Raw genomic sequence first — 22701 nt, forward strand, 5'->3', positions numbered from 1 at the left:
TTTCTGTTTATATAATCCAAAGCTCAACACTTCCCCTCTAAAGCAAGTTTTAAAGGTATTCCAAACATTCCCGTAATTTGTAGAGTCATGGTTATTTTTGAAAAAAATCCCTAACCCTGTTTCTCCTGTACTCGATAAAACATTGTCAAGAAGAAGTTTTCTATCAAAAGTAAATACCCTTGGTGCTGAGTTGCTACCCAGAGCTGGAATGTCCAAGAAAACTGGGGCGTGGTCAGAGGTAATTTGGGGGAAGACTAATATTTGAGCTACTGTTAGTAATAAAGGCGAGATAAAAAATAATCAAGATGAGCTAATTTACCATGCGGACGGGAATAAAACGTATAGACGGAGTCAGGTGTTTTAAGCACCCCTAGACATCAACTAAACCATGATCCAACAGTAAGTGATATAAAGCCTTAATTACCCTAGGCTTCGGACCACTATAACTCTGAATACCTACTTGTAGTTCACCCTGTACCAAATTGATATTATTCTGCATCTCTGTTGCTTCTTATTGCACTTCTCTTGCTTCTTCCAGAAACCCCAGTGCCTCTTTCAGCGCCCTTTTCCACTCTTTCTGTACCTTTCTTGCCTCTCTATGCACCTCTGTTCCTTCTTTCTGCTCTTCTTTTGTTTTTTCTGCACCTCTCTAATTACTTTCTGCACCCCTCTTGCCTCTTTCTACACCCCTCTTACCTCTTTCTGCCCTCTCTCTTGCTTGTTTCTGCACTTCTCTTGTCTCTTTCACCACCCTCCCTCCCTATTTCTTTAAAATCTGTAGCTTTTCCTACATTTCTCTTGCTTCTTTCTGCACCCCTCATTCCTCTTTCTGCCCATCTTGTGGCTCATTCTGAACCCCTTTGCCCTCTTTCTGTACCTCTCTTGACTCTTTAAGAAATTCTCTTGCCTCTTTCTGTACCACTGTTGCTTCTTTCTGCACCCCTTGTGCCTTTTTCTGCACCCTTGTGCTTCTTTCTGCACCCCTCATCCATCTTTCTTCACCTCTCTTGCCTGTAAGCACTTCTCTTGCCTCTTTCTATACCACAGTTTTTTTCTTCACTTCTCCTGCTTCTTCCTGCACTTCTGTTGCCTCTTTCTGCACCCCTCCTGCCTCGTTGTGTATCCCCTTCCCTCTATCTGCACATCTCTTCCCTCTTTCTGCACTTCTATTCCCTATTTCTGCATTTCTCTTTGATCTTTCTGCACCCCTCTTGCCTCTGTCTGCACCTCACTTGCCTCTTTCTGCACCCCTCCTGCCTCTTTCTGCAATAGTCTTGCATCTTTCTGCACTCCTTTTCCTTTTTTGCAGCTTTGTTCTTTCTTTCTACAACTCTCTTATCTGTTTTATCATTTCTCTTGCTTCTTTCTACACCTCTGTTGATTCTTTTTGCACCAGTCTTGCCTCTTTCTGCACCCTTCTTCCCTCTTTCTGCACCTCTCATGCCTATTGCAGCACCCCTGTACCCTCTAACCACACCTCTCTCCGCCTGTTTCTATACCTATCTTTCCTCTTTCTGCACCTCTCTTGCATCTTTCTGCACCTCTGTTGGTTCTTTCTGTGATTCTCTTGCCTCTTTCTGCAACCTTCTTGCCTCTTTCTGCATCTCTGGTCATTCTCTATGTACTTCCCTTGCTTCTTTCTACAACTCTCTTGCTTTTTTCTTCACCCCTCTTGCCTCTTTCTGCACACCTCTTCCCTCTTTGTGCACCTCTTCTTTCTGCACCCCTGTTCCTTCTTTCTGCAGTTTTCTTGCCGCTTTCTACACCTCTGTTGCTTCTTTCAGCACTTTTCTTGCCTCTTTCTGCACTCTTCTTGGCCCTCTCTTGAAGCTGTCTACGCCTTTGTTTCATCCTTCTGCACCTTGTTTGCCTGTTTGTTCAACATTCTTGTCTCTTTCTGCTGTTCTCTTCCCTCCTTCTACACCACTGTTGCTTCTTTATGCACTTCTCTTGCCTGTTTCTACAACTCTCTTCTCTCTTTCATCACTTCTCTTGCTTTTTTCTGTACCTCACTTGCCTCTTTCTGTACCCTCTTCCCTCTTTGTGCACCTCTCTTGCCTCTTTCTGTATCCCTGTCTCCTATTTCTGCAGTTCTCTTGCATCTTTCTGCACCTCTGTTGGCTCTTTCTGTACTTCTCTTGCCTCTTTCTGCACTCCTCTTGCCTTTTCTGCACTCCACTTGCCTCTTGTTGCACCTCTAGTGGTTCTTTTTGCAATTGTCTTGCTTCTTTCTACACCTCTCTTGATGTTTTCTGCATCCTTCTTGCCTCTTTCGGCACCTCTCTTGCCTTTTCTGAATTCCACTTGCCTCTTGTTGCACCTCTGTTGTTTTATTCCGCACTTCTCTTGCCTCTTTCTGCACTCCTCTTCTCTTTTCTGCACCCCACACACCTCTTGTTGCACCTTTGGTGGTACTTTCTGCAATTGTCTTCCTTCTTTCTACACCTCTCTTGATTTTTTCTGCATCCCACTTGCCTCTTTCTGCACCTCTCTTCCCTCTGTGTGCATCTCTCTTACCTCTTTCTGTACCCTTGTTCCCTCTTTCTGTAGTTCTCTTGCATCTTTCTGCACCTCTGTTGCATCTTTCTGTACTTCTCTTGCCTCTTTCTGCACTCCTCTTTCCCCTGTCTACACATCTGTTGGTTCTTTCGGAACTCCTCTTGCTTCTTTCAGCACCTCTCTTATAAATTTCTGTACCCCGCTTGCCTCTTTCTGTACCCCTGATCCCTATTTCTGCATCTTTCTTGCCTCTGTCTGCACACATGTTCCATCTTGCTACACATTGTTTGCCTGTTTGTGCAACTTTCTTGCCTCTTTCAGCAGTGCTATTGCCCCCTTCTGCACCTCTGTTGCTTCTTTGTGCACTTCTCTTTCCTCTTTCTGTACCCCTCTTGCCTTTTTCTGCACCCATTTTGTTTCTTTCTGTACTTCTCTTTTCCCTGTACCTCTCTTGCGTTTATCTGTATCCCTATTGCGTCTTTCTCCACCCCTCTTCCCTTTCTTCACCTCTCTTGCCTCTTTCTGTATCCCTGTCTCCTATTTCTGTACTTCTCTTGCCTCTTTCTGCACTCCTCTTGCCTTTTCTGAACTCCCACTTGCCTCTTGTTGCACCTCTAGTGGTTCTTTTTGCAATTGTCTTGCTTCTTTCTACACCTCTCTTGATGTTTTCTGCATCCTTCTTGCCTCTTTCGGCACCTCTCTTGCCTTTTCTGAATTCCACTTGCCTCTTGTTGCACCTCTGTTGTTTTTTTCTGCACTTCTCTTGCCTCTTTCTGCACTCCTCTTCCCTTTTCTGAACCCCACACACCTCTTGTTGCACCTTTGGTGGTTCTTTCTGCAATTGTCTTCCTTCTTTCTACACCTCTCTTGATTTTTTCTGCACTTTTCTTGCCTCTTTCGGCACCTCTCTTGCCTTTTCTGCACTCCACATGCCTCTTGTTGCACCTCTGGTGGTTCTTTCGACAAATCTCTTGCTTCTTTTTACACCTCTCTTGATTTTTTCTGCATCCCACTTGCCTCTTTCTGCACCTCTCTTCCCTCTGTGTGCATCTCTCTTACCTCTTTCTGTATCCTTGTTCCCTCTTTCTGTAGTTCTCTTGCATATTTCTGCACCTCTGTTGCATCTTTCTGTACTTCTCTTGCCTCTTTCTGCACTCCTCTTTCCCCTCTCTACACCTCCGTTGGTTCTTTCGGAACTCCTCTTGCTTCTTTCAGCACCTCTTTTATAAATTTCTGTACCCCGCTTGCCTCTTTCTGTACCCCTGATCCCTATTTCTGCATCTTTCTTGCCTCTGTCTGCACACGTGTTCCATCTTGCTACACATTGTTTGCCTGTTTGTGCAACTTTCTTGCCTCTTTCTGCAGTTCTATTGCCCCCTTCTGCACCTCTGTTGCTTCTTTGTGCACTTCTCTTTCCTCTTTCTGTACCCCTCTTGCCTTTTTCTGCACCCATTTTGTTTCTTTCTGTACTTCTCTTTTCCCTGTACCTCTCTTGCATTTATCTGTATCCCTATTGCCTCTTTCTCCACCCCTCTTCCCTTTCTTCACCTCTCTGGGCTCTTTCTACATCCCTGTTCTCTCTGTCTGCACCTCTCTTACCTGTTTCTATGGATCTAGTGACTTTTTCTACACCTCTCTTGCATCTTTATGCAACTCTGATGGTTCTTTCTGCACTTCTCTTTCTGCATACCTCTTACCTCTTTCTGCACCTCTGGTGGTTCTTTCTGCACCCTTCTTAACTATATCTGCCCCTTCCTTCTTTGTGCACCTCTCTTGCTTCTTTTGGTCCCCTGTTCCCTCTTTTTGCAGTTGCATTGCCTCTTTATGCACGTCTGATGTTTCTTTCTGCAATTATGTTGCCTCTTTCTGCACTCCTCTTGCCTCTTTCTACACCTCTGTTGATTCTTTCTGAACACTTCTTCTTTCTATCAGCACTTCTCTTGCATCTTTCTGCACCTCTGTTGGTTCTTTCTGCACTTCTCTTGCCTCCTGCTTCTTTCTGCACTTCTGGTGGTTCTTTCTGCACTTCTCTTGATTCTTTCTACACCTCTATTGCTTTTTTCTGAAACCCCTCTTGCCTATATCTGCCTCATCCATCTTTGTGTACCCCACTTGTCTCTTTCTGCACCCCTCTTAATTATTTTGTACCTCTCTTGCCTCTGTCTGCACCCGTACTCCATCTTTATGTACCATGTTTGTCTTTTTGTGTACTACCCCTGCCTCTTTCTGCACCCCTCTTGCCTCTTCCTGCATCCATTGTAGTCTTCCTGCATTTCTCTTGCTTCTTTCTGTACCTCTCTTGCTTCTTTCTGCAACCCCTTGCCTCTTTCTGCACCCCTCTCCTCTCTTTCTGCACCCCTCTCCCCTCTTTATGCACCTCTCCTGTCTCTTTCTGCACTTCTCTTACCTCTTTCTGGCCAACTGCTGTTTCTAGCTGTACTTCTATTGCCTCTTTCTGTACCTCTGTTGCTTTTTTCTACACCCTCCTGTGTCTTTCTGTACCCCCATTCCCTCTTTCTGCAAGTTTCATCCCTCTTTCGATACTTTTCTTCCTTCTTTCTGTACTTCTCTTCCCTCTTTCTGTACCCCTTGTGACTCTGCCTGCACCTCACTTGCCTCTTTCTGCATCTGCCTTGCCTCTTTCTGCACTTCGTTTTCTTTTTTCTGCACCTTTCTTGTTTCTTACTGCAAACTCTCTTGTCTGTTTCATCCCTTCTCTTGCTTCTTTATGCATCTCTTTTGCTTTTTTCATCACTTCTCTTGCCTCTTTCTGCACCTCTTTTGCCTGTTTTTTCAACTATCTTGTCTCTTTCATCACTTCTCTTGCTTCTTTCTTCACCTCTCTTCTTTCTGCACCTGTCTTACCTCTTTCTACATCCCTTTTTGCTCTTTCTGCACCCTTTGCCTCTTTCTGTACCCATGTTCCCTCTTTATGCATCCATTGTCTTCTTCCTGGTTTTCTCTTGCTTCTTTCCGTACCTCTCATGCTTCTTTCTGTACCTCTCTTGCTTCTTTCTGCACCCCTTGCCTCATTCTGCACCTCTCTTCTCTCTTTTTGCACCCCTCTCCCATCTTTCTGCACCTCTCCTGTCTCTTTCTGCACTTCTCTTGCCTCATTCTGGCTCACTGTTGTTTCTTTCTGTACATCTATTGCCTCTTTCTGCATCTCTGTTGCTTCTTTCTACACCCCTCCTGTGTTTTTATGTACCCCCATTCCCTCTTTCTGCATGTCTCATCCCTCTTTGTGTACTTCTCTTTCTTATTTCTGCACTTCTCTTCCCTCTTTCTGTACCGCTTGTGCCCACTGCCATAATATATCACTTGCCTCTTTCAGCATCTGCCTTGCTTCTTCAGCACTTCTCTTCCTTTTTTCTGCACCTTTCTTGTTTCTTACTACCAACACTCATGTCTGTTTTATCACTTCTCTTGCTTCTTTCTGCATCTCTTTCACTTTTTTCAGCACTTCTCTTGCCTCTTTCTGCACTTCTTTTGCCTGTTTCTGCAACTTTCTTGTCTCTTCCATCACTTCTCTTGCTTCTTTCTGCACCTCTGTTGCTTCTTTCTGCATCCAACTTACCTCTTTATACACCCCTCTTCACTCTTTCCGCACCTTTTGCCTCTTTCTGTACCCATGTTCCCTCTTCCTGCACCTCTCTTGCCTGTTTCTGTACCTCTCTTGCCTATTTCTCTACCTCTTTTGCCTCTTTCTGCTCCTCTTTTGTCTCTTTCTGCACCTCTGTTGGATCTTTCTACACTTCTCTTACCACTTTCTGCACTCCTCTTGCCTCTTTCTGTACCTCTGTTGCTTCTTTCTGTACTTCTCTTGCTTCTTTATATACCTTTCGTGCTTCATTCTACACACCTCTTGTCTCTTTGTGCTTCTCGCTTTCCTCTATCTGCACCCCTGTTCCCTCTTTTTGCAGTTTTCTTGCTTCTTTCTGCACCTCTGTTGCATCTCTCTGCACTTCTCTCGCCTCTTTCTGCACTCCTCTTTCCCCTCTCTACACATCTGTTGGTTCTTTCTGCACCCTTCTTGCCTCTTTTTGCACCCCTGTGCCCTATTTCTGCACCTCTCTTGGCTCTATCTGCACACGTGTTCCATCTTGCTACACCTTGTTTGCCTGTTTGTGCAACTTTCTTGCCTCTTTCTGCAGTTCTCTTGCCTCCTTCGGCACCTCTGTTGCTTCTTTGTGCACTTATCTTGCCTCTTTCTTCACCCCTCTTTAATTTTTCTGAACCCATTTTGCTACTTTCTGCACTTCTCTTTTCCCTGTACCTCTCTTGCGCCTTTCTGTATCCATATTGCCTCTTTCTGCACCCCTCTTCCCTCTTTCTGCACTTCTCTATCCTATTTCTTCACCCCCGTTCCCTCTGTCTGTACCTCTCTTGCCTGTTTCTATGGTTCTCGTGACTCTTTCTGCACCTCTTGTGCATCATTCTGCATACCTCTTGCCTCTTTCTGAACCTCTGGTGGTTCTTTCTGCACCCTTCTTGCCTATATCAGCCCCCTTCCTTCTTTGTGCACCTTTCTTGCCTCTTTCTGGACCATTGTTCCCTCTTTCTGCAGTTCTCATGCCTCTTTTTGCACCTCTTGCTTCTTTCTGCACTTATCTTGCCTCTTTCTGCACCCCATTCCCTCTTTATGCACCTCTCTATCCTCTTTCTACACCCCTGTTCCCTCTGTCTGTATCTCTCTTGCTTGTTTCTCTGGTTCTCGTGACTCTTTCTGCACCTCTTGTGCATCATTCTGCAACTCTGTTGGTTCTTTCTGCACTTCTCTTGCTTCTTTCTGCATACCTCGTGCCTCATTCTACACCTCTGGTGGTTCTTTCTGTACCCTTCTTGCCTATATCAGCCCCCTTCCTTCTTTATGCACCTTTCTTGCCTCTTTCTGGACCCCTGTTCCCTCTTTCTGCAGTTCTCTTGCCTCTTTTTGCACCTCTTGCTTCTTTCTGCACTTATCTTGCCTCTTTCTGTACACATCTTGCCTCTTTCTGCCCCCCTCTTCCCTCTTTCTGCACTTCTCTATCCTCTTTCTACACCCCGGTTCCCTCTGTCTGTACCTCTCTTGCCTGTTTCTATGTTTCTCGTGACTCTTTCTGCACCTCTTGTGCATCATTCTGCAACTCTGTTGGTTCTTTCTGCACTTCTCTTGCTTCTTTCTGCATACCTTGTGCCTCTTTCTGCACCTCTGGTGGTTCTTTCTGCACCCTTCTTGCCTATATCAGCCCCCTTCCTTCTTTGTGCACCTTTCTTGCCTCTTTCTGGACCCCTGTTCCCTATTTCTGCAGTTCTCTTGCCTCTTTTTGCACCTCTTGCTTCTTTCTGCACTTATCTTGCCTCTTTCTGCACTCCTCTTGCCCCTTTCTACACCTCTGTTACTTCTTTATGAACACCTCTTTTTTCTTTCAGCACTTCTCTTGCATCTTTATGCACCTCTGTTGTTTCTTTCTGCAATTCTCTTGCCTCTTTCTGCACACCTCTTGCCTCTTTATGCACCTCTAGTGGTTCGTTCCGCACTTCTCTTGATTGTTTCTATACCTCCCTTGCTTTTTTCTGTACCCCTCTTGCCTATATCTGCCCTCTTGTCGTCTCTCTCTGCAGCCCTCTTCCCTATTTCTGTACCTCTCTTGCCTCTGTCTGTACCCTTACTCCATCTTTATGTACCTTGTGCCGCAGCCTGCACCTCACTTGCCTCTTTCTGCATCTGCCTTGCCTCTTTCTGAGCTTATATTCCTTTATTCTGCACCTTTCCTGTTTCTTACTGCCAACTCTCTTGTCTGTTTTATCACTTCTCTTGCTTCTTTCTGCATCTCTTTTGCTTTTTTCAGCACTTCTCTTGCCTCTTTATGCACTTCTTTTGCCTGTTTCTGCAACTGTCTTGTCTCTTTCATCACTTCTCTTCCTACTTTCTGCACCTCTGTTGCTTCTTTCTGCACCCGTCTTATCTTTTTGTGCTCATCTCTTTCCTCTATCTGCACCCATGTTCCCTCTTATTGCAGTTCTCTTGCATCTTTCTGCACCTCTCTTGCCTTTTCTGTATTCCACTTGCCTCTTGTTGCACCTCTGTTGGTTTTTTCTGCAATTGTCTTGCTTCTTTATACAACTCTCTTGATTTTTTCTGCACCCTTCTTGCCTCTTCCGGCACCTCTCTTGCCTTTTCTGCACTCCACATGCCTCTTGTTGCACCTCTGGTGGTTCTTTAGAAAATTCTCTTGCTTCTTTCTACACCTCTCTTGCCTGTTTCTGTACCTCTCTTGCCTGTTTCTCTACCTTTCTTGCCTCTTAATGCTCCTCTTTTGTCTCTTTCTGCACCTCTGTTGGATCTTTCTGCACTTCTCTTACCACTTTCTTCACTCCACCTGCCTCTTTCTGTTCATCTGTTGCTTCTTCTTGTACTTCTCTTGCTTCTTTCTATACGTTTTGTGCTTCATTTTGCACCCCTCTTGCATCTTTCTGTATCCCTCTTCCCTCTTTGTGCTCCTCACTTGCCTCTTTCTGTACCTGTTGCTTCTTTCTGTACTTCTCTTGCTTCTTTCTATACCTTTTGTGCTTCATTCTGCACCCCTCTTGCCTCTTTCTGCATCTCTTTTGCTTTTTTCAGTACTTCTCTTGTCTCTTTATGCACTTCTTTTGCCTGTTTCTGCAACTGTCTTGTCTCTTTCATCACTTCTCTTGCTACTTTCTGCACCTCTGTTGCTTCTTTCTGCACCCGTCTTATCTTTTTGTGCTCATCTCTTTCCTCTATCTGCACCCATGTTCCCTCTTCTTGCAGTTCTCTTGCATCTTTCTGCACCTCTCTTGCCTTTTCTGTATTCCACTTGCCTCTTGTTGCACCTCTGTTGGTTTTTTCTGAATGTCTCTTGCCTTTCTCTGCACTCCTCTTGCCTTTTCTGCACTCCACTTGCCTCTTGTTGCACCTTTCGTGGTTCTTTCTGCAATTGTCTTGCTTCTTTATACAACTCTCTTGATTTTTTCTGCACCCTTCTTGCCTCTTCCGGCACCTCTCTTGCCTTTTCTGCACTCCACATGCCTCTTGTTGCACCTCTGGTGGTTCTTTAGAAAATTCTCTTGCTTCTTTCTACACCTCTCTTGCCTGTTTCTGTACCTCTCTTGCCTGTTTCTCTACCTTTCTTGCCTCTTAATGCTCCTCTTTTGTCTCTTTCTGCACCTCTGTTGGATCTTTCTGCACTTCTCTTACCACTTTCTTCACTCCTCCTGCCTCTTTCTGTTCATCTGTTGCTTCTTCTTGTACTTCTCTTGCTTCTTTCTATACCTTTTGTGCTTCATTTTGCACCCCTCTTGCATCTTTCTGTATCCCTCTTCCCTCTTTGTGCTCCTCACTTGCCTCTTTCTGTACCTGTTGCTTCTTTCTGTACTTCTCTTGCTTCTTTCTATACCTTTTGTGCTTCATTCTGCACCCCTCTTGCCTCTTTCTGCATCCCTCCTCCCTCTTTGTGCTTCTCTCTTTCCTCTATCTGCATCTGTGTTTCATCTCTCTGCACTTCTCCTGCCTCTTTCTGTACTCCTCTTTCCCCTCTCTACACATCTGTTGGTTCTTTCTGCACTCCTCTTGCTTCTTTCAGCACCTCTCTTACAAATTTCTGCACCCTTCTTGCCTCTTTTTGCACCCCTGCTCCCTATTTCTGCACCTCTCTTGGCTCTATCTGCACACGTGTTCCATCTTGCTACACCTTGTTTGCCTGTTTGTGCAACTTTGTGACGCAGCCTGCACCTCACTTGCCTCTTTCTGCATCTGAATTGCCTCTTTTCGAACGTATTTTCCTTTATTCTGCACCTTTCTTGTTTCTTACTGCCAACTCTCTTGTCTGTTTCATCACTTCTCATGCTTCTTTCTCCATCTCTCTTGCTTTTTTCAGCATTTCTCTTCCCTCTTTACGCACTTCTTTTGCCTGTTTCTGCAACTGTCTTGTCTCTTGCCTATATCTGCCCCATCCCTCTTTGTGTACCCCTCCTGTCTCTCTCTGCAGCCCTCTTCCCTATTTCTATACCTCTATTGCCTCTGTCTGTACCCTTACTCCATCCATATATCATGTCACTTCCCCTGTCCGTTCCTTCTTTCCCCTCTAGGACTCAGGTTCCAGCGCCGGGACACCCCTCCGGGGGTAGCTGTGCGCTTTATAAGCTACATAAAATAAATATGTACCTTGTTGGCCTTTTTGTGTACTTCCCCTGCCTCGTTTTGCACCCCTTTTGCTTCTATCTGCATCCATTGTCTTCTTCCTGCATTTCTCTTCCTTCTTTTTGTACCTCTCATGCTTCTTTCTGTACCTCTCTTGGTTCTTTCTGCACTTCTCTGGCCGCATTCTGGCCCACTGTTGTTTCTGTCTGTACATCTATTGCCTCTTTCTGCACCTCTGTTACTTCTTTCTACGCCCCTCCTATGTCTTTCTTAACCCCCATTCCCTCCTTCTGCATGTCTCATCCCTCTTTCTGTACTTCTCTTCCTTCTTTCTGTACTCTCTTCCCTCTGTAGTTACCTCACTTGCCGGTTTCTTTAGCTCTCTTGCCTCTTTCTGCACCTCTCTTGCATCTTTCTGTACCTCGGTTGGTTCTTTCTGCACTTCTCTTGCCTCTTTCCGCACCCCTCTTTCGTTTTTCTGCACCTCTGTTGGTTCTTTCTGCATATCTCTTGCTTCTTTCTGCACATTTCTTCCTCTTTCTGGATTTCTGTTGCCTCTTTCTGCATTTCCTGTGCTTCTTTCTGAGTCTTTATTCCTCTTACTGCACATGTCCTACCTCTGTAGGCATAGTAAGAAATTAGTATTTAAATAACCTAGGAAATTCAATGAAAAAACCATAGGTTTCAGGGAAGTTATATTTAGAAAATAGCATTTTAAAAACAGAGAAATCCACTGAAAAAACCACAGGCCTCAGGGACATTATAGTTAGTTGGACATTTCACTCATACAAAACCAGAAAAATGTGGCCGTTATAGTTAGCTAAGCTAACTATAACTCACACCCCGCAATGCACTGCAGATGATGTCACATATTATATCACTAATGACGTGGTCAGTGACATCACTGATGACATCATCCATGTGATCATCTGATGCACCGCCTCACACCCTAATATAATTTTTGATAGACCCACTCTAAAATACAGAATGCCATTCTTGAAACCATAATTAGAGGTGGCTCAACTAACTATAAGGTCCAAATTTCTCCGGTTTTGTACGGGTGAAATGTCCAACTGATTATAAAGTTCCTGAAACCTGTGTTTTTTGTCAGTGAATTTATATCCATACTAATATAATAAGGAGAGAGCCCAAACCTTTGAGGCGGGTAATCTCAGGAACCACAGCACCAATCACAACACCCAATACAGCGTTGGAAATGGCAGTTGCAGCAGAAGGACATAGGCTTTGCAGTCGCCCACCATATACATTTAAAAGGTAAAAGAACCGTGCCAGCAAAGTAGTCCCTTGTGGGCGTGTCTGCGTCGTGCTGTGGGCATGTTCTGGGGGCATGACAAACGCTGGGGACGTGTGGTACGTTCCGCCCTTCATGCCATGTCTCATATCGTGTGCTAATCCCACCCTGCTCCCTTTAAATACCCCTGCACCCCATAATCATAACCCACCCTTACTCCTTAAAATACCCCAACCCCTTAAACACTAAGCCATCTTAACCCTATAAATATACCCTGTACCCCAAAACCCAAACCTATCCCTAAACCCTAAAAATACCCCTGTGCCCCAAAACCCAAACCTAGCCCTGAACCCTATAAATACCCCTGTACCTCAAACCCCAAACCTACCCCTGAACCCTAAAAATACCCCTATACCCCAAAACCCAAACCTAGCCCTGAACCCTAAAAATACCACTGTACCCCAAACCTACCCCTGAACACTAAAATACCCCTGTACCCCAAAACCCAAACCTAGCCCTGAACCCTTAAAATACCCCTGTACCCCAAAACCCAAACCTAGCCTGAACCCTAAAAATACCCATGTACCCCAAAACCCAAACCTAGACCTGAACCCTAAAAATAAGCCTGTACCCCAAAACCCAAACCTACCCCTGAACCCTAAAATACCCCTGTACCCCAAAACCCAAACCTTGCCCTGAACCCTAAAAATACCCCTGTACCCCAAAACCCAAACCTAGCCTTGAACCCTTAAAATACCCCTGTACCCCAAAACCCAAACCTACCCCTGAACCCTAAAAATACCCCTAAACCCCAAAACCCAAACCTAGCCCTGAACCCTAAAAATACCCCTGTACTCCAAACCCCATACCTATCCCAAAACCCTAAAACTACCCCTGTACCCCATAACCCAAAACTATATCTGAACCCTTAAAATACCCAAAAACCCCAAAACATATACCTCAGTACCCCAAAACATATGCCCCTCTACCCATACTTACCTTATCCAAACGTTAAAAAAAAACATCCTTTTACCATTCATGCATTTACAACGAATTTCGTTGTAAATGTATGCGTGGTAAAAGCATATAAAATGTAATGCCATGCGTTATAATGGCATTGCGGAGTCATGGTACTTTCGTAATGAAAGTATGCTGAGTGATGGTATGCGGAAAGAAAGTTGCGGAATAATGGGTGTTTACCCTCCCCCGGTAAGTACATCGGTGGCATGGCGGCCCACATCTCCAGCAACGTACTCATATTTTTTCACCACCCATTTGAAAAATGCACAGGTCTCCCTCATTAATGGCCAGCACCGACATACACTTTTAGACACACCTCCAGCCACAAGTTCTAGAATTGCGAACTTTAGAGCTGGGGAGCTACGTTTGAATCTCGAAATCAGCTCAACATCCTGAGATTCCAGGCAAATCGCTTTGTCTCCCTGTGCCTACCACAAATGAATGTGTTCTTCTGTAATGTAAATTGTGCTCATGCCATGTTGCCGAGTTTGCGCTATATAATATTGCAAGGAAAAATAAAGTAGGGAAACTCGAGTTCACACACTACTGAACGTGCACTCTTAAGTGCATCAGCAGTGCACTGTGAATCGGAGCGTTTCACAGGCCTGTCACAGATAAGAAATGCTATCAAAACAAAATCCTACAAAACAATATACTACTGGCTGGCAGCAATTCATACCCGGACATGTCGGGACGGGCTGCTAATATATATATATAAAACATATATATCAGTTTTATCTATCGTTAATATTGTAATGTGTATATAATTGATGAATTCAAATTCAAATTTTGCACTTTCATTTCTATGGCAATGCACTAAAGAAGATAAAGATGTGATGAAAGAAAGCAATATGGAAATACATGTGAATATAGTCATAAGCAGTAAAAAAAGGCGAGAATATAAGACAAAGAGTATTAAACTATATCACGCTGGTTGTGCGTTTAGCCTTTATATTTGTATTTAAAATTAATACGTTTGAATCATAATGAATTTTGAACATGTTTAGCTCTGTATAAATTATTTATGTATGCATAATATTTTTCTATGTTTATCAGTGCTGACTATATTATTGTAAGCGACACTTTTCCTTTAAATTCTGTTTCTGATATCTGTTTGTCATGTGATCAAGGACATCTCGTCTTGTGACTGAAACGCATAGGAAACAGCACTGTTTGTATTCACTGCAATAAATGAATCTGGCACCAGTTATATACTGAGTCTGTGTCAATGCTTGTATATTCCAAAGGTTTCCAGAAAGGATTCAATGCACACTCGGAGCGAGGGTAGATAACACCAAGTTTATTCTTTGTTAATCGCTTTGCGTTTCGAGACACACCGGTCTCTTGATCATTGATCTTGATCTTGATCTTGATATATATATATATAAACAGTGGGAGTGGCAGTTCTCCCATTGGCAGGTGAATCCACCAATCATGCCCTATATCGTTTCAAATGTCCTCTCGCTGTGTCAGTGTATGCACTGCGTTTACCGCACTGAGGAAGGCTAACGCTGAAATGCGTATGCCTGGAATAAAAGCCCTTTGACACACCATGGAATGCACCAATCGTATTTCTAGTTGTTGTGTAACAAAACAGGTTACACCCCCTGCTCACCTGGGTGCACCAGCCGTGTGTTCGGTGCCTGTGGTGGAATTCGACGTTGGATTTAATTTGGGCTGCCAGAAACCGCCGCCTCAAGGCCCTGCTGATCACTAAAGATCGTGGCTTATTCAAAGCCTGGGGTGCCCAGCCATACGACAGACACCTGCAGTAAGCCGATAGCTGATATCCAGCGGCAGGCGAGAGGTTTTACAGACACAGCGAGAGTGAAAGGAATTCAACATAATAGAAATGGCAGGAATCAAGTGGAGAAGTATTGGGACATTTCCCAAAAATATTTTGACATTGGTCTAAAATGGTTATTGAAACCAGTAAAATCATTATGAACATTGAAGGCAACGGCATGGCACCACTAACTCCAGGGGGAGTAGCAGTGCCCCCATTGGCTGGTGAATCAACCAATCATGCCCTATATCATTTTTAAATGTCATCAGTGTGTGGACAGCTTTTACCGCTATGAGGAAGGCTAACGCTGAAACGCGCATGCAGGGAATAAAAGCCCTTTGAAACACCTCGCAAGTGCACCAATCTTATTTATAGTTGTTGTGTAACAAAGCAGGTTCCACCCCCTGCTCACCAGCTTGCGCCCGCTGTGTGTTCGGCGGCTCTGGTGGAATTCTACGCTGGATGTAATTTAAGCTGCCAGAACCCTCTGGTCAAGGCCCTGCCAATTACTGAAGTTTTTGGCTTATTCAGAGCCAAGAGTGCGCAGCCATACGACGGATATCCGCAGTAAGCCGATAGCTGATATCCAGCAGCAGGCGAGAGGTGTTACAGACACAATGAGAGTGAAAGGAATTCAACATAATAGAAGTGGGAGGACTCCAGTGGAGAAGTATTGGGCCATTTCTAAAAATATTCTCCCATTGGCTGGTGTATCCACCAATCATGCCCTATATCGTTTCAAATGTCCTCTCGCTGTGTCAGTGTATGCACTGCTTTTACAGCACTGAGGAAGGCTAACGCTGACATGCATATGCCTGGAATAAAGGCCCTTCAAAACACCTTGCGAGTGCACCAATCGTATTTATAGTTGTTGTGTAACAAAGCATGTTACACCCCCTGCTCTTCTGGTTGCACCCGCTGTGTGTTCGGCGGCTCTGGTGGAATTTGACGTTGGAAACACCTACGTTTACAGGAAAGTTATGGCTGGGCTTAGATTTCACTCATACAAACCATAGAAATTCAGCAGTTATGGTTACCTGAGCTAGCTATAGCTTATGCCCCTGGAATGCACTACTTGTGACCTCATATATTACATCACTCATGACATGGTCAGTGACGCCACTGATAATATTGCATGTTTGCAGAGTTGTGGAAAAGGGGGACAGGCCATCTGAAGACCTCTCAGCAATCTCATTGTGTGGAACTTATTGGAGGTGACAGAAGGGGTTGGTTTTTCGGCCTTCACTATTTTAACTGTGTAGAAATAAGATAAGATTTCTTTTAGTTACAGTGATAGTTTCTGAGGGCTGTTTTGTAGGATGCTTTGTTTTTGTCCAGGTAGTCAATTCTCCAGGTTCTCTCAAAATATTTTCTTTCTTCTCCCAATTGTGAAGTGAACCTGGGTGCTGATCGAGTAAATCTCTACTTTTTGAGGTAATGGGTTTGCTTGGGGGCAATACGATCGGCAGTGTCCAAGAGCAAATGATTGGCTAAGGATGAATCCCCCTTGATGTTGCCTGAGAGGATAGGTATCAAGCGGTATAGGGTTCTCTTTGGCATAGAATTGTCAGCTTAATTCTATGGCCTAGTATTAGAGCCAGACGGATTAGCGTGCATGCCAAACTTAGTTCTAGAAGAAACCCAGGAAAACTTTAATGAGATATGGTCAGACCAGGTTACTTCTGTCAGTGCCTCTAGGGCAAATGATGAATTTGACAATATTAAATGGTATGCCCTGCTTTGTGTGTGGGACCCGAGGGGATCAGAGCAAGATTGAAGGCTGCTGTGGCATCTAAAAGTTTTCTAGTCATTTTATCTCCTACAGCATTCATGTGGAGATTAAGGTGTTGAAGAATAGTAAAGCTGGAGTACTTTATGGTATTGATGAACCACTTATTGTTCTGGTACATGGTATGAATACCAAGAACATAAAAACCTGGCAAGAGTTAGTGGATGTTAACAAAGTAATAAAAGCCTCAATATACCTGTTACAAAATATTATTTATTGTAAATACAATTCTGTTGTTCAAGATGTAACATGTGGAGGATGAAACATCAAGTTATTGGTAATGCTATTGATCTCTTTAAAATTAAACAATCAAAAGGTGCTTCCATGAGTGTGCAGGAGAAAGGTTTAGAGGATCGTTGTTTTCCAAAGCTGTGCACCATTGGAGCAGGTTGCCGGTATGATGACCATCCTATCAATATAACAGCAGCTGAATACCTGTCAACCAGATTATATTCAGAGGATCCTAGATTTCACCAGTGTATTCCATACATATTCCACCTTATGTTTGAAAATGACTTGTGTGGACTTTCATATTCTGTAAACCACATACTGAAGACAAGGGTTAGTCTTCTAAACTCACTCTGCAAAGGAATTGGTTGACAAAATTCATTGAAAGGATGAAAAGTTAGAACACAACTTGATTCATTTAGTGGTGTGCAAAAGTAGCACCAACGAATATTGGTATTGGTATTGGTTTCATGGAGAACTGTTATGTATGTTAAAAAACCTAGGGCCACCTACTTGGTTTCTGACACTCAGTTGTGCTGAATATGCGTGGGTGACCTGCTTAAATTTTTGAGAGCAGCAAATTCAAACATTAAGGACATCAATGTGAAGACACTGGGAGAACTTTGCACTTTGGATCCTGCTAATGTTTGTAGATATTTAGGGGCAGATTTATGATAACTGGTGCATCCCCAGGGATGCGCCAGTTATTTTGCGCAGCTGCTCCGCCACTTTACAATTTACAATGCGGCGCACCATGGGGAAAAAATGGCACAGATGCGTGACGCATCTGTGCCGTAAAGGTGACGCATTGCTGGAGTTCCGTTGCAAACGCGGCGCAGCTACAGCAAGGCTCGGGGGTGCTCCATCTTTACAATGCTGCGTCAAGACCTACACCTGCTTCAAGCAGGCACAGGGTTTTGACGCAGCATTGGCCTGAAAGTGACTGAGTGCAATCTTATAGATTTCACTCAGCCACTTTTGCGAGGCGCACCTGTCCCAGAACGCCCAACCTGCGCCGGAACGCCCACAAGTGACGCAGGGCTTTACAAAGTGACGCATCTGCCTAGATGCGTCACGTTGTAAATGGGTCGTAGGGATGCACCACGTTTACGCCGCAGTTGCATGACGCAAACGTGGCGCATTCCCAACATAAATCTGCCCCTTAGACTACAGGTTTCAAGCCATGCTTTCTTTCATCTACAAGAACACAAATCCTCATCTTGGCGCAGTGTCTCATTTTTTAGGCGTAAAGTGTACCATGGAATAGGTGCTACTCATATTCACATTTTGTTATGGATAAAAGATACATCAACATGTGAGACAGACATTGATGAGTCTGTACTTTCTTTCACAGAACAGTATGGACATTTGCTCTCATGAAAGACCATGGAGAAATTGCCTCATACAACAAGTTCTTTTTTCAAACACATAGAAGTGGCAAATACTGTCGTAGAAAAAACAGATGCAAAGGAAAGTTTTCACTAGATGCCCATTTCGATTTCCATGAGCTGCCGTTTCAAGTGGCGGCTCGCCGAGGGACCGCTGCGGGGTGGTGAGGCGGGACAGGGGAGGGGCAGGGTGGGGGGTTGTAGAGTCCGACATATGACGGACAGGAGTAAGGTAAGTAATTAAATTAATATAATAATTTACCTTGCGCCCGCTGCAGAGCGGAGTTGGTGATGTTGCACATGCAAGGTAAATTGTTTTATTTACTTATTTACTTACCTTACTCCTGTCCGTCGTACAACGGACTACTACCCCCCACCCAACCTCTCCCCTGCCCCACTACCCCACTGCACTCCCTCGGCGAGCTGCCACTGGCCATTTCCCAAGGAAGAGTGAACAGTTTTTTTCTGCAGACAGATACACACTTACCAGAAATCAACAAACAACACATGCTACCTTTGAAGAACAGCGGCCTCCAAGTATATTAATGGCTATCACTTGTAATTCTCAAAATGTGAAATGGATATACAATTTGTTCCAGACAACTCCATCACTGTTGCTTGTTATGTAACTTTGTACATTACAAAATCAGAGAAGACATGATGAAGGCGATGCAGGAGGTGATTTCTACAGAAAAGGCACTAACAAAGAAATTGTACAGCTTCAGCTTGAACATGCTTTCCCATAGAGAGATAGGGTTTTAAGAGTGCTGAGTTCTGCCAGTTTGTTCTCTAGATCAAGGGGAATGGTTTGAGTAACTCTAGGCCTATTAAGCACGTGAAATAGAGTGTTGAAGTCTTTCCCAAAAAGTCTGCACCTAGCAGAGTTTGACTTGGATAGTACAGACATTGTGAAATCAAATATGATGGACATGTACTATCCAAGAAGCTGTCCATATCTAGAAAGCATGTGACTTTATGAAGTACTTCAACACTACAGCTACAGAAGCAATGTAACAGAAAACACAGAAGAAGAGAAATAAGCTGTTGTTGGATGTGATGGTTGTTTGGTGAGACACATAAAAGGAAATCTAATTAACCACAGAAACCTAAGGGCCTCATTGCGAAGTCGGAGGTTGGACTGCTGAAAGCCCGCCGGTGCATCTGACTAACGACAGTCGGACTGCCATATTATGATACTGGCGGTCGGATCCACAGCTGTCAGGCGCAACACTGCCGCCTCCGCAAGGATCATAGAACTCGACAGTGTGGCAGTCCGAACAGCGTCCTAGAATGGCCATGGTGCAGAGAAAGGCACAGCCATTGGGAATTCATTATCCCTTTTCAGACAGCCTTTTCATGGTATTAATCCTGCCATGAAAAGGTTGTCAAAAGGGATCGGTGGGTCCCAAACAAGGCTCCTGGGCATCGCAGACCAATGAAAAATGTCCCTGGACGCACATGTAGCACCCACACTTAACTCTGTGCAAAGTGTTCCATGAACTACATTGTGCATGGCACACAGTGCACAGACATTGCAGGAGGTGCTGCATGGCGGTGGCATGTGCTGCAGCCCTTTTCCAGGGGGGGCATATGCTGATATAAAGTTGATTGGCTTCTCTTCCCAGATTGCCTCTAAGACAGCAAATCCACCCTGTGGATCAGCCCACGTCTTCTGTGTCAGTAGTGGGAGAGTTTTGCAGGTTAATATGTCTCTTCCCCTGGGGTTGGTTGTAAAACCAGCATGTACCACTAATTTGAACCCCAATCTATCATGGTCTTGCAGTTGTTTCCTACTACGTGGGTTTCCTGCATTAAAACTATGTCAGGGGTTTGGCGCTTGAGATATTCCAGGACTATCCCTCTTTTTAGCTTATGTCCCAGCCAGTTGACATTCCAGGTGAGGATTTTGAGTGTGCTCTCACTGAGTGTTGTCGCCATTGTTCAAGTAGGGGTTTCCGGCAGTCATCTTTTTCTACCATGTCTGATTTCTTTGATGTTGGGTGGGGTGCAAATGGTGTTATTTATGGTGTCAGGGGCTTTGCTTCTGAATGGGGCCACATTTTTGGTGCAGGTGCTGTGTGATTTGCAAGTGTCTGTGAGAACTTCTCCAATAGGGTCGATAGTGTGTGACCTGTGACCCACTTAAAACCTATACATGTTTGAAAATTATACACCTAGGGTAATCCAGGATGGGGTGACTTGTGTGGCTCACACCATCTTTTGTTTCCAGAATCCCTTGCAAACATCGAACTTTCTAAAGAAACAATACATTTTCGTTATATTTCTGTGATGGTAAGTTCTGGAACCTGCATGGATCCACAAACATCCACCCACCCGACCTTTCGGAATGACTCCGGATAAAAATGGTACCTCACTTGTGCGGGTAGGGCTGGTGCCCGTGACAGCAAACGTCCCAAAATGCAATGTGGACACACCACACTTTTCCAGTGAAAACTGACCTTTTTTTTGCAATGCGCCTAGGTGTGGATTTTGAACCCTAGCTCTGCGGGGACCTAGGGAAACCTCATATGGCCATGTCTGAACTGGGGTGGTGTGGAGTGCAAAAAAACGATGGATTAGGCCCAGATCTCTGTACTGGGGGAATGTATGACACTGTTCTGCATTCTGTCCATCAAATATTGTTTTGCATTTGTCACCCCGAGTGGGATGGGTATGCTCAGACGTGAGTCCCATGCTCTCCACACCACTGGAGTGAAGCTATCCTGGCTGATGACAGCTGATAGCCAGAAACCAGTCCTAGGATGCTTGATTCCGGTCCAGGAAAGACATGGCTTGGCAGTTCGGGCTGGACTGTTACCATGAGGCACAGGGTCAAGGCTGATTTGCATATGGCCATGTCTGAACTGGGGTGGTGTGGAGTAAAATAAAACATGTATTTAGGCCCATAGCTCTGTACTGGGGCGAATGTATGACATTATTCTGCATTCTGTCCATCAATTGTTGTTTTGCACCTAGGGAAACCGAGCAAACCAAATATTTTTTTTAAACTAGACAATGAGGGAAACCCAGGATGGGTGACTTGTGTGGCTCTCATCAGGTACTGTTACCCAGAATCCCTTGCAAACCTCAAATTTTATAAAACAGGAAACACATTTTCCTCACATTTCTAAGAAGGAAATTTCTGGAATGTGCGTGGATCCACAAAAATCTAGCCAACCAGTATTCCCCAAAGTCTCCTTATACCCCCATCCAGGGGAATCCAGGATGGGGTTACTTGTGTGACTCTGACCAGGTTTTGTTTCCCAGAGTCCCTTGCAAACTTTATGCTTTGTAAAAAAAGAAAACATTTTCCTCAAATTTCTTTGATGGAAAGTACTGGAATCTGCCTGGATCCACAAACTCTTACCCACCCAGCAATCCCCTAAAGTCTTCCAATACAAATGGTACCTCCCTTGTGGGGGTAGGCCTAGTGCAGGGAAGGGCCCAAAACGTATTGTGGAGACATCAAAATTACTTCTCCCAAAACTGGTGAATGGATTGACACCAAATCACAAAAAAGCACAATCTGCATACCAAGGTCTAGCTTCTTGGCAAAATTGGAATAATTCCTTTTAGCAGTTTTTGAATGACATCTTAAAGAAGTCTATGGATATGGGTTCAGAGGTTTGGGCTGTAGCAGTGTCCTAAGAAACCCTAAAAAAGTTATGGGGAAATGCGTTTTGGAACCCTGAACCTTTTTGCAAAGTTTAGTGGCCATTCATAAAACCTAATCAAAGTTATTAGCAACATAAAAATGCTTTCCTATGGAAATACATATATATGTATATATAGATTCACTACAGGGATATTATAGTTAAGAAACAGATTTTGAAAAACCTTAGATATTCACTGAAAAAAACAAAGGTTATTGTAATGTTATAGTTGACAAAAGGTTAAAGAGACGTTATAGTTAGGATCAGACTTCCCTCCCTATATAATGCAACAACTACAAAAGTTACTTTAGTATACTAGGTGCACTACTACAGAGTGATACTACATCTAACATATATTATGTGAGTAGCTGTGTAATTGTATCCATGTGTGTAAGGGTGTGTAAGTGGCTGTATAGGTGTATAAGTAGATGTATGAGTAGCTGGGGGAGTGATTGAGATGCTGTGTGAATGGGTGTATTGGTGAGTGAGTGGGTGTGTCAATGATCATATGGGTGAGTGACTGGGTGTCTGAATGCTTGTATGAGCGTGAATGGTTGTATGAGTGCGTGACTCGGTGTATAAGTAGCTCTATGTGTAAGTGAGTGATTGTTTGAGTGGGTGATTGGTTAAGTGAGTTGGTGTGTTAGTGGCTGTATAGAAGAGTAAGAGTCTGTGTGAATGGTTGTATGGGTGAGTGAGCAGATGTGTGAGTTCTTGTATGGATGCGTGAGTGCTTCTATAGGTGAGTAGGAGCTGTGTTAAAATGGTGTATAGGTGAGTGGGTGGGTGTGTGAGTGCCTGTGTAGATAAATAAGTGGGTGTGTGAGTAGCTGTATGGGTGAGTGTGTGGCTATGTGAGTGGCTGTATGGGTGAATGACTGGTTGTATGAGTGGCTATATGGGTGAGTGAATGGTTGTATGAGTGGCTGAGTGAGTGAGTGAG

Source organism: Lissotriton vulgaris, chromosome 8 (genome assembly GCF_964263255.1).
Source record: "Lissotriton vulgaris chromosome 8, aLisVul1.2, whole genome shotgun sequence".
NCBI lineage: Eukaryota > Metazoa > Chordata > Amphibia > Caudata > Salamandridae > Lissotriton > Lissotriton vulgaris.